Here is an 11832-nt window from a genome sequence, read left to right as displayed (position 1 = left end):
AGAACCATAAGCAAATTGAACACCTCATCAACCGCGAATCTTTCATTTAACTCAGTCCAAGAGAACATCACCACACGTAATATAGCTTCTATACCTGTAGCAAACATCAACTCCGTTCGTGGCCATAACCATGATGAATTCTTCGGAACACATTAACACATGATCAAGTCATCAGAACTGATCTCCCCTAACTTAACCGAGTCACGCAGACTGCCAACCCGAAAGTAACTCAATCTGATTATCTCACTCTGAAGGAACCTTCTGCAAATCCGAAGTCGTTTCATGCATCTCTCTAATATCGCCATGTTGAATCATCCTTGACATAGAAATACCACATATCCGGTCACCATTCACTACCGATCACCTGCCCTATTCATTCACAAATTCAGAAGTCCTTAAATGCCACCTATGATCTGGAACTCATCAGAACCTTCTCGATAACCACTCACCTTACTCTGATCTTAAATACATAGCCAACACATGACTATTCAAAGAAACAACCAAGCAATCCTTTAGCCCGAAAACTGATACAACATATGATCCAGCAATCCGATTATCGATAACAAACTCCCCCACTTAGCTCGAAGCCATAGAACACATCGTCGGTAATCCATTGTACCATATCTTCATAGCTGCCCCGATTCCGTACTACTATTCAACTGAATACTTCAAAAACTCACGCAATACTAGTCATAGAACACTTCTGAAGAGTCTGCCATGCGCATACCCATCCTTGCAATAGTCAAGCAAACCTTCCCCTAAATGCTCTGAAATAATAATATATGCATTCCACCGAATGAAAACTTCATACGAAACACAAGATCTGAACCCATCACACAGGAGATAACCCCTAGCAATACTCAAATCAACATCTTACTATGAACCCACCATAATCACAACAACTAGGCCACTAACCATTCTTCCCAAGTCCATGCTCACCAACCGGTTACAAGAATCTTCTTCGTACCACAAATGAACGACTAAAAGATCTAACACTACATCTGCTCCCAAGACTAGACAGAACATCGCGATGATAATCAAGCATCCTTAGCCCTTCATAATCCATCCGCATCATCACAAACTACTGGCGCATAACGAATACCAAGTGTGCAATATCGCATATGAATGAATAGTAAGAATCAAAATCGTAGGTTTCAAACTGAAACAAAGTCGCACAATAAGGAAAGAAAGAAGGAAAATTTTCCTAAATGCTCTGTAGCCTCTCGAAGATAGGTATGGACGTCATCATACCGATCTGCAAGACTCCACTAGACACTTACTCATGATTCGTAGAACCTACGAACCTAGTACTCTTATACCAACTTATCATGTCCCAAAATTCACTAGTCGTGATGGCACCTCACCCAAACCGTTAAGTCAACTAATTAACAGTTAACACAATTCTAATAAAATAAAGGTGACCATCAAATGATATATCTGGATTCCATACAATATCCCAAAGACTGGTAGTACAAGTTATGAGCTGCTAAGACTGGATTATTGCAAAAAATGATATAAAATAAATACAACTTCTGTTTGAAATGTACATAAACAGAATTCGACCCTAAAAGTACCCAAGGACAAATGGTAGCCACAACTGGAAGGCACGAACATCTCCAGAGTCAGCTCTTGTCATTCACTGCAGCTCCAATCCAAGATCTGCAAGCAAGGTGCAGAAGTGTAGTATGAGTAAAACCGACCCCATGTACTCAATAAGTATCTTGACTAACTTCGGTGAAGTAGTGACGAGGCTTTTTAGGTAAAAGATACTCATTGATATAACATGTGCAGTAGACTAGCAATAGAACAATATTACAACATAACAGAAAAGAGTAAAAGAAACGAATATGCGTAGTAGTAACTGATTACTAGAAGAAATCACTATTTAATATTCTTCAATATCACGACCAATCCTTTCCTTAGAGCGTTAACCAACAAACCACGATAGTAAATCCATAACTTTCATAGTGTGAGAAATGTACTCAAGATATCAAATCGAATGGCATGGCAACACCCTTGGTGCATTTATCTCATCCTCACCAAGCATATATATATATCAATGACACGCAAGGTAGGAAGCATGAATAACATCAAGGAGAGTGATTCCAAATGAACATCAATCACAACTTTCAACACAATAACAATTCAATAAACCTCAAGAACCTTATTATTCAAGTATTTCAACAAGTCTCAAAAATGATCTTCAACTCAAGTATAGAATCCAATATCTCAAGAATAACGGTCGTAGCGATGTATTAGTGATTAAGCATAGTGATGACCGAATTAAACACATCAATAGTTTCACAAAAGTCCGTCAAATTTTAATCAAGTTATAATAAGCTAAATCTTGGTTTCTAGCATTTAATTTCATATTCTTAGTAATCTAGAAGTCAAGTAAGACATGAAACAAGAAGGTCACATAATTCTACAAGGCACAATTAATCATATAATTTACCCCCGAGCATGATTAACTCTAGCACATGCATATACACAGGTCACTTCATAGTAGGAAAAATTTTCCCAACAAAGTTAGGCAAGACAGGTACCTCAAATAAGCCAAATCGATACACTAGAAGAACCATCCCGCTCAAATCATCCTCTGAACGGCTCGAAACTAGCCAAAAGTAACTCAAAATCATCAAATAATCCCATAGGAATCAAACCCAATCGATAAAATTCGAATCTTTATACATTTGCTCAAAGTCAACCAAAAACTCAAACTTGGACCCGCACCTCACAACCCGGCAAAACTCACAAAATCCGACAACCCATTTAGTACAAGTCCAACCATACTAATTTCACTCAAATACGATTCTGAATCAATGTTCAAAGCCCAAAAATTCACTTTATAAAAGTTTAGACAAAAACCCCATATTTCTCTTTAAAAATCATAATCGAAATGACAAAATCGAAGATAGATTCATGAAATATAATCAAAACTAAGTAGAGAACACTTACCCAATCCTTGTGGTGAAAATCACCCAAATCCGAGCTCCCCAATTCAAAATGTGAAAAAATAACTCAAGGGTCTGAAATAGAGTACTTGTGTGCTTTGTCCAGTGGTACTCTACGCGATCGCGGTTGCACCCACGCGATCGTGATGCACAGAAATGAGCTCAGCCAAAAATACGCTCCGTGTTCACGCCACTGCCCTCACGAACACGATGAACACATGCACCAACACGACGCAAATGCGTCCACAATCACGCGAACGTGAAGAAGGAAGTCCCCAGCTCCCGGCTGTTCCGCGATCGCGAACCTTCACCTGCAAACGCGATGTACCAACCCTTCAGCGTTTCGCGAATGCAGTTCACCTCTCGCGAACACGATGAAGAAACAAACAACAGCTCCCCAATACTCTACGCGCTCGCTTCTTTTCCTTCACGATCGTGAAGAAGTCCCGAAACACCAAAACCAACAGAGAATCAGCTATGCTAAACATGAGGAAAAGGATCCGAAATCAATCTGAAACTCACTCGAGCCCCTCGGGACCCTGCCCAAACATACCAACAAGTCACATAACATAACACGAACTTACTCGAGGCCTCAAATCACGCATAACAACATCAAAATCATGAATCGCACCTCAAATCAAACTTAATCAACTTTTGAACTTTCTATTTCCAAATCTCGTGCCGAACCATATCAAATTAACTCGGAATGACCTCAAATTTTGCATACAAGTTCCAAATGACATAATGAAGCTATTCCAACTCCCGAAACCAAAATCTGAACCCAATATCATTAAAGTCAACTTCCGCTTACACTTATGAACATAACAAAACTCCAAATTGTCAACTTTCGCTAATTAATGCCAAACCTTCAAGAAACATCCAAATGCAATTTCGGGCATACGCCCAAGTCCAAAATCACCACCCGGACCTAACGGAGCCATAAAAACTCCGATCCGAGGTTAAATACGCAAAAGTCAAACTTGGTCAACTCTTCCAACTCAAAGCTTCTAACATGAGAATATTTCTTCCGAATCGATCCCGAATCATAATACATCATATGAAGCTACTCAAGACTTCAAACAGCTGAACGAAATGAAAATGCTCAAAATGACCAGTCGGGTCGTTACAATCAACTACTTCAAGTCATCCAAAACTCATCTGTAGCACCTCCGAAACTCACTTGAGCCCCCTCCCCCTCTCCCCCGGCTCCAAACCAAACATGCACAGAATTCTAATAGCATCGTAAGAACTCGCTCGCATAATCAAAACACCAATATAACATCTAAAATCACGAATCGGACATCAAAACACATGAAATTCAAAGAAAAATTTAAGAACCTCTAGAATTGCATCCAAGCATCTGAATCCTATCAAACCAACGCTGGATTGCACCAAATTTTGCAGACAAGTTTCAAATAGAAAAAAAGACCTATTCCATGTCCCAAAATCAAAATCCAAACCCGATAACCATAAAGTCAACCTACAATCAAACCTAGAAAATTTCCAAATATTCAAATTGCTAGCTTTCGGCAAAATAGGTCTAATCAACCAAGGGACCTACGATTTTAATTTCGGACATACGCCCAACTCCAGAATCACAATACGAACATACCGAAATCGTCAAAATACTAATTCGGGATCGTTTACCCAAAATATTGACCGAGGTCAACTCTAGCCTCATTTTTAGTAAGAAAAAATTTATTTTAATAAAAATTTATTTTACCATAATTCGACAGTAATCATGATATATTATGTAGTATACCATAATTCAACATTAATCATGGTATACTATGAATGTCAAGACCCTAAATCCAAACCGCGGGGTCGTGATGGCACCTAACGTCCACTTGCTAGGAAAGCTAATATTAGTACACAACTAATAATTTTTAGACAATTGAAAGCAATATAATAAAAATTTAGAGGTGCAAAATCTCAAAAATAGATATAAAACTCCAAACGCTGACTAGCCCAAACTCGGATTCTGGTGTCACAAGTAGATGAGCATACTAGAATTTTCTACAACCAATATCTTGAATAAAATACAATTGTTCGAAACCAAAATAAACAGTTAAGATAGATAAGGAAGGGGACTCCAGGGACTCCGACGTCGTACAAGTCTACCTCAAGTCTCCGGATGAAGATATGATCCGAGAAAAGCACCGCTGGGACCGACACCAAAATCTGCACAAGAAATACAGAAGCGTGGCATGAGTACAACCGACCCAATATACTCCATAAGTGTCGAGCATAACCCCGGCGAGGTAGTAACGAGGCTATGACAAGACATCTACTAAAAATCCTATACGGATATATATATATATATATATATATATATAAAGCAACAGAAATAATAAGTAGAGCATTTAAAATATTAATGGGGAGGGAACATATAAAAAGAGAGTAAGATAAGAACGGTAAGTAAAATGTCACCAAGTAGCCTTTTTCTGAAATAAACGACAATACAACCAAATAATTCACAAATCCGGAAATCAGTTAAGCAACGAAAACATCAATTGCACAGCATCACTCTTCGCATTTTTACTCCCATCCTCACCATATAATATCATAAATGCAATGGCACTGTATTACCCTTCATGCTTTTACTCTCATCCTCACCATATGATAATGATATGATAAATGAAATAGCACGACATCATCCTTCATGCTTTACTCTCATCCTCACATGATATAATAGATGATAATAAAGCAATCAAGTGCACAACATCACCCTTCGTGCTTTAATCCTCACATTCACTCATTCAATAATAACAATATGCAAATATGGAACAACAACAACCTTCGTGCTTTCCACTCTTCCTTGCCAAGCAACAAAAATAACCCAAAGTATCAAGCAAGGTGTGAACCCAATTCCAACTTCAATCAAGGTGTTATGATAAATAAATTCTACTTTTGATATATCCACAACTTCGAATTAATCAATAACACGAAAGCCAACAATGAAGAATAACAATCTAACTAAAGCATATAAGGCATGGTAAAAGAAGCAACATGGTACAATAAATCAATTTCCACCCGCATGCTTTAACCCACGACGATGCATATATACTCGTTACCTTACATGTACGTCATCCCCACAAATAATTCACATAGCAAATAGACCAACAAGTCTTAATTCCCTTAAATCAAAGTTAAATACGACACTTACTTCACTCCGCAATCAAATCAATCAATCAACCATGGCCTTGACTTTTGAACAAGCTCCAAACCAACCGAATTTAGTCAATTATCGATCAAACAATTCAAAATAAGCTTTAGAAACTACCCACGAATGAAAATGGTTGAATTTCGATCATTTTTGAAAAAATCAACAAAATTCAATCTCGTGCACGCTTGGTCAAAATTTAAGATTCAGACCAAAACTCGATTACCCATTCACCCCCGAGCCCGATTATGTGATTTATTTTGAAATCCGACCTCAATTGGAGGTCTAAATCTCAATTTAATAAAATGCATAATTTCTACCCAAAATCCCTAATTTCTACCATAAAACTCAAAGATTTGATGTTAAACGACTCCGTAATGGAGTTTTGATGGCTCCGCTAGCCCCGTTGGGTGATTTTGGACTTAGGAGTGTATCTGGATTGTGAATTGGAGGTCCGTAGTTGAATTCGGCTTGAAATGGAAAAAGTTAAAAATTTAGAAGTTTGACCGAGAGTGGACTTTGTGGTTACTGGTCTTGGATTGGGGTTCTGGGATTTGCAGTAGATCCGTGGTATTATTTATGACTTGTGTGCAAAATTTGAGGTCAATCGGACGTGATTTGATAGGTTTCGGCATCGAATGGAGAAGTTGGAAGTTCGAAAGTGCATTAGGCTTGAATCGATGCGCGATTCATGGTTTTAGCGTTGTTTGTTGTGATTTGAAGGCTCGACTAAGTTCGTATCGTGATTTAGGACTTGTTGGTATATTTGGTTTAGGTCCCGGAGACCTCGGGTGGAGTTCGGACGATTATCAGATCGAATTTGGAGTTTGAAAGATTGCTGAAGCACCAGGTCTGGTGCTATTGCACCTGCGCAGGTTTTGATCGTAGGTACGAAGCCGCATGTGCGCACCAGCCATCGTAGAAGTGGCCAGGAGTGGAGCTGGGCAGTGCTCGCAGGTACAAAGAGTTTGCCCACACCTGTGAGGTTGCAGATGTGAAGTGATGAACGTAGAAGTAGAAATGGAAAAGGGAGCTGGCTCCGCAGAAGCGGCAGTGTGCTCGCAGAAGCGAGTCCGCATGTGCGAAATTTTGGTCCGCAAGAGCGGATGTTTTAGTCGTACCCGTGAAGCCGCGGGTGCGGGTAAGTTGTCGCAAGTGCAAGAAAGCCTGGACAGAATATAAACGTTGGGTTCCGAGGGTTTTATCATTTCTTGACTTTGCATACTCAGATTTGGGCTATTATTTAGAGGGATTTCGAAGGGATTCTTGAGGTAAGTAACTTATGGTTTAATTTATTCAATAATTATGTTACAACATTGAATTTTCCACCTAGATTGTGTGGTTTTAAGGTGTAATTTTGGGACTTTGATCCTATGCATTTGGAGAGTTTAAATTGGGGATTTGGGTATCGATTTGGTGTGGGATTTTGGTAAATTTAGCATGGTTGGACTCGTGGTTGAATGGGCTTCCGGATTTTGTGACATTTATTGGATTCCGAGATGTGGACCCGGGGGCCGACTAGTGAGTTGACTTTTTGACATTTGATTAAGAATTTAGTATTTTTATATAGAATTGATCCCTATAGCTTGAGTTGATCCTATCGAATTATTTGTGGCTAGATTCGAGTCATTCAGAGGCCGCTTTGCGAGACAAGGGCTTGTTGGAGTAGAATTGTGCACAGTTTGAGGTAAGTAACACTTATTAAATTTGGTTTTGAGGGTATGAAACCCTGAATTACGTGTTATGTGATGGTGCTGAGGTGACGCACATGCTTGGTGATAGGCGTATGGGCGTGCACCGTAAGAATTGTGACTTGGTTGATTCCATGGAACCATATATTTGATTAATCTTGTCGTTACCCGTATTTCCACCATGTGTCAGAGAAATTGAGCTGCTATTATGTTAGAAATCATACTTAGGCTATGTGTTGGTATTGTAGGGACCCACAGAGGTCGTGTTATATGTTGAATTATCTATTAAATTGCCATTTTGTACCCAGTCACAATTTTTACTTGCATATTATATCTCAGTCTCTGTTGTCCTTTATTGATACATTATATAATCGTTGCTTCGGCTGATTATCATGATTCTTGAGAGACTAAAAGACTGGAGAGATTGATGGCTGAGTGAGGCCGAGGGCTTGATTGTGAGGATATTTGTGGGAGCGGGCTGTACGCCGCAACATGTTTATTTGATTCATGCCATAATTGACTTATTATAGCGCTTGGGATGAAATTGCCCCTCCGGAGTCTGCACATCCATAGTGGGCGCAGGTACCTATTGAGTACGAGAGCCGAGCGATTGGGATGATGGAGTGGCTGTGTGGATTGAGTAAATGAGAGGAATGAGTGACCGATATTCTCAGAGTATGCACATGATTTCATTATTGTATCTACATCAGTTGGCATATATATCTGTCATGTAGTTACTAAGATGTGCAATATCCTGTTTCAATTGAACTTGACATGATTTAACTATTTTGGCTTTAACTGTCGAACTTAAAAGCATGCCTACTTTCCTGAATTGAATATCTGTAATTGAACTGTACCGTGAAGCTCGTCACTACTTTCAGTCCAATAGTTAGTCTTGTTCCTTACTGAGTTGGTTGTACTCACGCTACACCCTGCATTTTGTGTGCAGATCCAGGTATTTCGGGACACGATGGGTGCTGATTATCTGAGCAGCTTAGTTATTTGGAGATTTCGAGGTAGCTGCATGGCGTCCCCAGACCTTGACCCTCCTTCCCTTTCTTTCAGCTTTATATATTTAGTTTCAGTTTTTCATAGATAGTATTTCAGACTTGTGTTGTCTAGACACTCATGTACTTAGTGACACCTTGGTTTTGGGAACTTTTGTATTGAGTTTTGATCTTCTATCCAGTTTATGAGAGCTTTAATTATTTAAACCTATTTTAGTTTATTTTTCATTTAAAAGTGTTGGAAATGTTTTGAGGTGTCGGCTTGCCTAGTACCATGTTAGCCTCCATCATGACGGGCTAAGTTTTGGAACATGGCATTTCGGTATCAGAGCTATGTTACATAGGTTTCACAAATTATGAGCAGGTTTAGTAGAGTCTTGCGGATCAGTACGGAGACGTCTGTACTTATCTTCGAGAGACTGCCGAACCATTAGGAAACTTCACATTCTTGTATTCTTGTCATGCGGATTTGTTTATTCCGGGAACTAAATTTATGTTATTATATTCTCTCACAGATGGTGAGGACACGTGCTACCGGACAGGACGGACAGCCACCAGTACCACCGGCTAGGGCCACGAGAGGTCGGGGTCGCGGTAAGGGCCGCGGTAGGAGCAGAGGTGTAGCTCGTATAGCAGGTAGAGAAGCACCTGCAGATCCACCAGCTGTGCCCATTATGATTCCAGGCCTTCCGGAGGCTTTGGCTCAGATTCTAACTGTGTGCACTATGCCTTGCTCAAGCGGTTTCTGTTCAGACTGTGCCAGCTACTTCTCAGGCCAGGGGAGGTACTCAGACTCCTGCCACCCGTACTCTGGAGTAGGTGATGCAAGGACTTCAGACACCGGGGGTACTACCAGCCCAGCCGATTGCAGTTGCTCAGGCCCAAGTGGGTCCCGTTATGACTGATGATGAGCAGGGGAGACTAGAGAGGTTTAGGAGGCTCCAGCCTCCATCCTTCAGTGGGGCTGAGCCCGAGGACGCCCAGGACTTCTTGGATAGGTGCCAGCGGATTCTTCAAACGGTGGGTATTCTGGAGACCAGTGGTGTTTTGTTCACTACTTTTCAGTTTACTAGGGCTTCCTTCAGATGGTGGGAGGCCTATGAGAGGCGCAGGCCAGTCGGTGTGGCACTACTTACATGGCATGAGTTCTCTGTTCTCTTCTTGGAGAAGTTTGTGCCACAAACCCACAGGGAGGAGCTTCGCAAGCAGTTCAAGCAGCTGCATCAGGATAGCATGTCTGTGACCCAGTATGAGATGAGGTTTTCATATTTAGCTCGTCACATAGTTTGGTTGGTCCCTACTGAGAGGGAGAGGATTAGCAGGTTCATTGATGGCCTCTACTATCAGTACCGTTTTGTTATGACTCGGGAAAGTGTATCAGGTGCTATGTTCGACGTGGTGGTTGATATTGCTCGGGGGCTATAGATGGTTTGTAGTCAGGAGCGTGAGGAAAGGGAGGCCAAGAGGCCTCGTGGTTCGGGGGGTTTCAGTGGTGTACCTTATGGGAGCAGTCCTACCACAGCAGGGGTTGTCCTTATAGGCCCGCATAGATGACTCGTCCAGTTCACCGTGGTGCATTATCTAGCAATAGTTCATTCAGTGCCCGTCCGGGTCAGTCATCTCTCAGTGCTCTCCCAGCTCAGAATTCATCCCGTGCTCCATCGGTTCAGGGTTCATCTATGCCAGGACTCCTACCGCCCGTACTTCAGAGCAGCGGGTTTGCATTGGTCAGGTTCCATGTGGCACGAAGTCCTTATGCCATGCAGTAGCCTCATCAGTGACTAAAGTCAAGCGAGGCCTCGGTCATAAACTTCGGTCAATATTTTGAGAAAAGGACCCCAGAATCGGGATTTGACAATTTCAATAGCTCTGTATGGTGATTTTTGACTTAGGAGCGTGTTCGGAATTTTATTTGGAAGTCCGTAATTAAATTAGTCTTGAAATGGCTAAAACGAGAATTTAAGTTTGGAAGTTTGATCGGGGAGTTGACTTTTTATTATCGGGGTCGAAATCCAGTACCGAAAATTTCCATAGCTCTGTTATGTCATTTAAGACTTGCACGCAAATTTTGATGTCATTCCGAGTAGTCTAAGTATGGTTCGGCGTATTCGGAGAATTTGGAAAACTTAAAGTTCAAAGTTTGATCCAATTTGGTTTTGGGACTTTCCGGATGTGTTTCCTGCAGACCTGCCGGGCATGCCGCCCGATAGGGATATTGACTTTGGTATTGACTTGGTATCAGGCACCCAGCCCATTTCTATTCCTCCTATCGTATGGCACCAGCTGAGTTGAAGGAATTGAAAGAGCAGTTTCAGGAACTTCTTGATAAGGGGTTTATTAGGCCTAGTGTGTCGCCTTGAGATTCACCGGTTCTATTTGTGAAGAAGAAGGATGGTACTATGCGGATGTGCATCGACTATAGGCAGTTGAACAAAGTTACAATCAAGAACAAGTTTCTTTTTCCGCGTATTGATGATTTATTTTACCAGTTTTAGGGAGCGAGGGTGTTCTTTAAGATTAATTTGAGGTCTGGGTATCACCAGTTGAAGATTCAGGACTCGGATATTCTAAATACGGCATTCAGGACTCGTTATGGTCATTATGAGTTTCTTGTGATGTCTTTTGGGCTGACCAACACCCCAGCATCATTCATGGATTTGATGAACAGTGTGTTTCATACGTATCTCGACTCATTTGTCATAGTATTCATTGATGATATCCTGGTGTACTCTCGTAGCCAGGAGGAGCATGCCCAGCATTTGAGGATTGTGTTGCAGCGGCTGAGGGAGGATAAGCTTTATGCCAAGTTCTCCAAGTATGTGTTTTGGCTTAGTTCGGTGACGTTATTTGGGCACGTGGTGTCTAGTGAGGGAATTAAGGTGGATCCGAAAAAGATAGAGGCGGTTCAGAGTTGGCCCAGACCGTTCTCAGCTATTGAGATTTGGAGCTTTCTCGGCTTGGCCGGTTATTATCCTCGCTTCGTGGAGGGTTTCACATATATTGCAGCACCTTTGACC

Source organism: Nicotiana tomentosiformis, chromosome 5 (assembly GCF_000390325.3).
Source record: "Nicotiana tomentosiformis chromosome 5, ASM39032v3, whole genome shotgun sequence".
NCBI classification, from domain to species: domain Eukaryota; kingdom Viridiplantae; phylum Streptophyta; class Magnoliopsida; order Solanales; family Solanaceae; genus Nicotiana; species Nicotiana tomentosiformis.
This window is presented reverse-complemented; position numbering follows the sequence as displayed.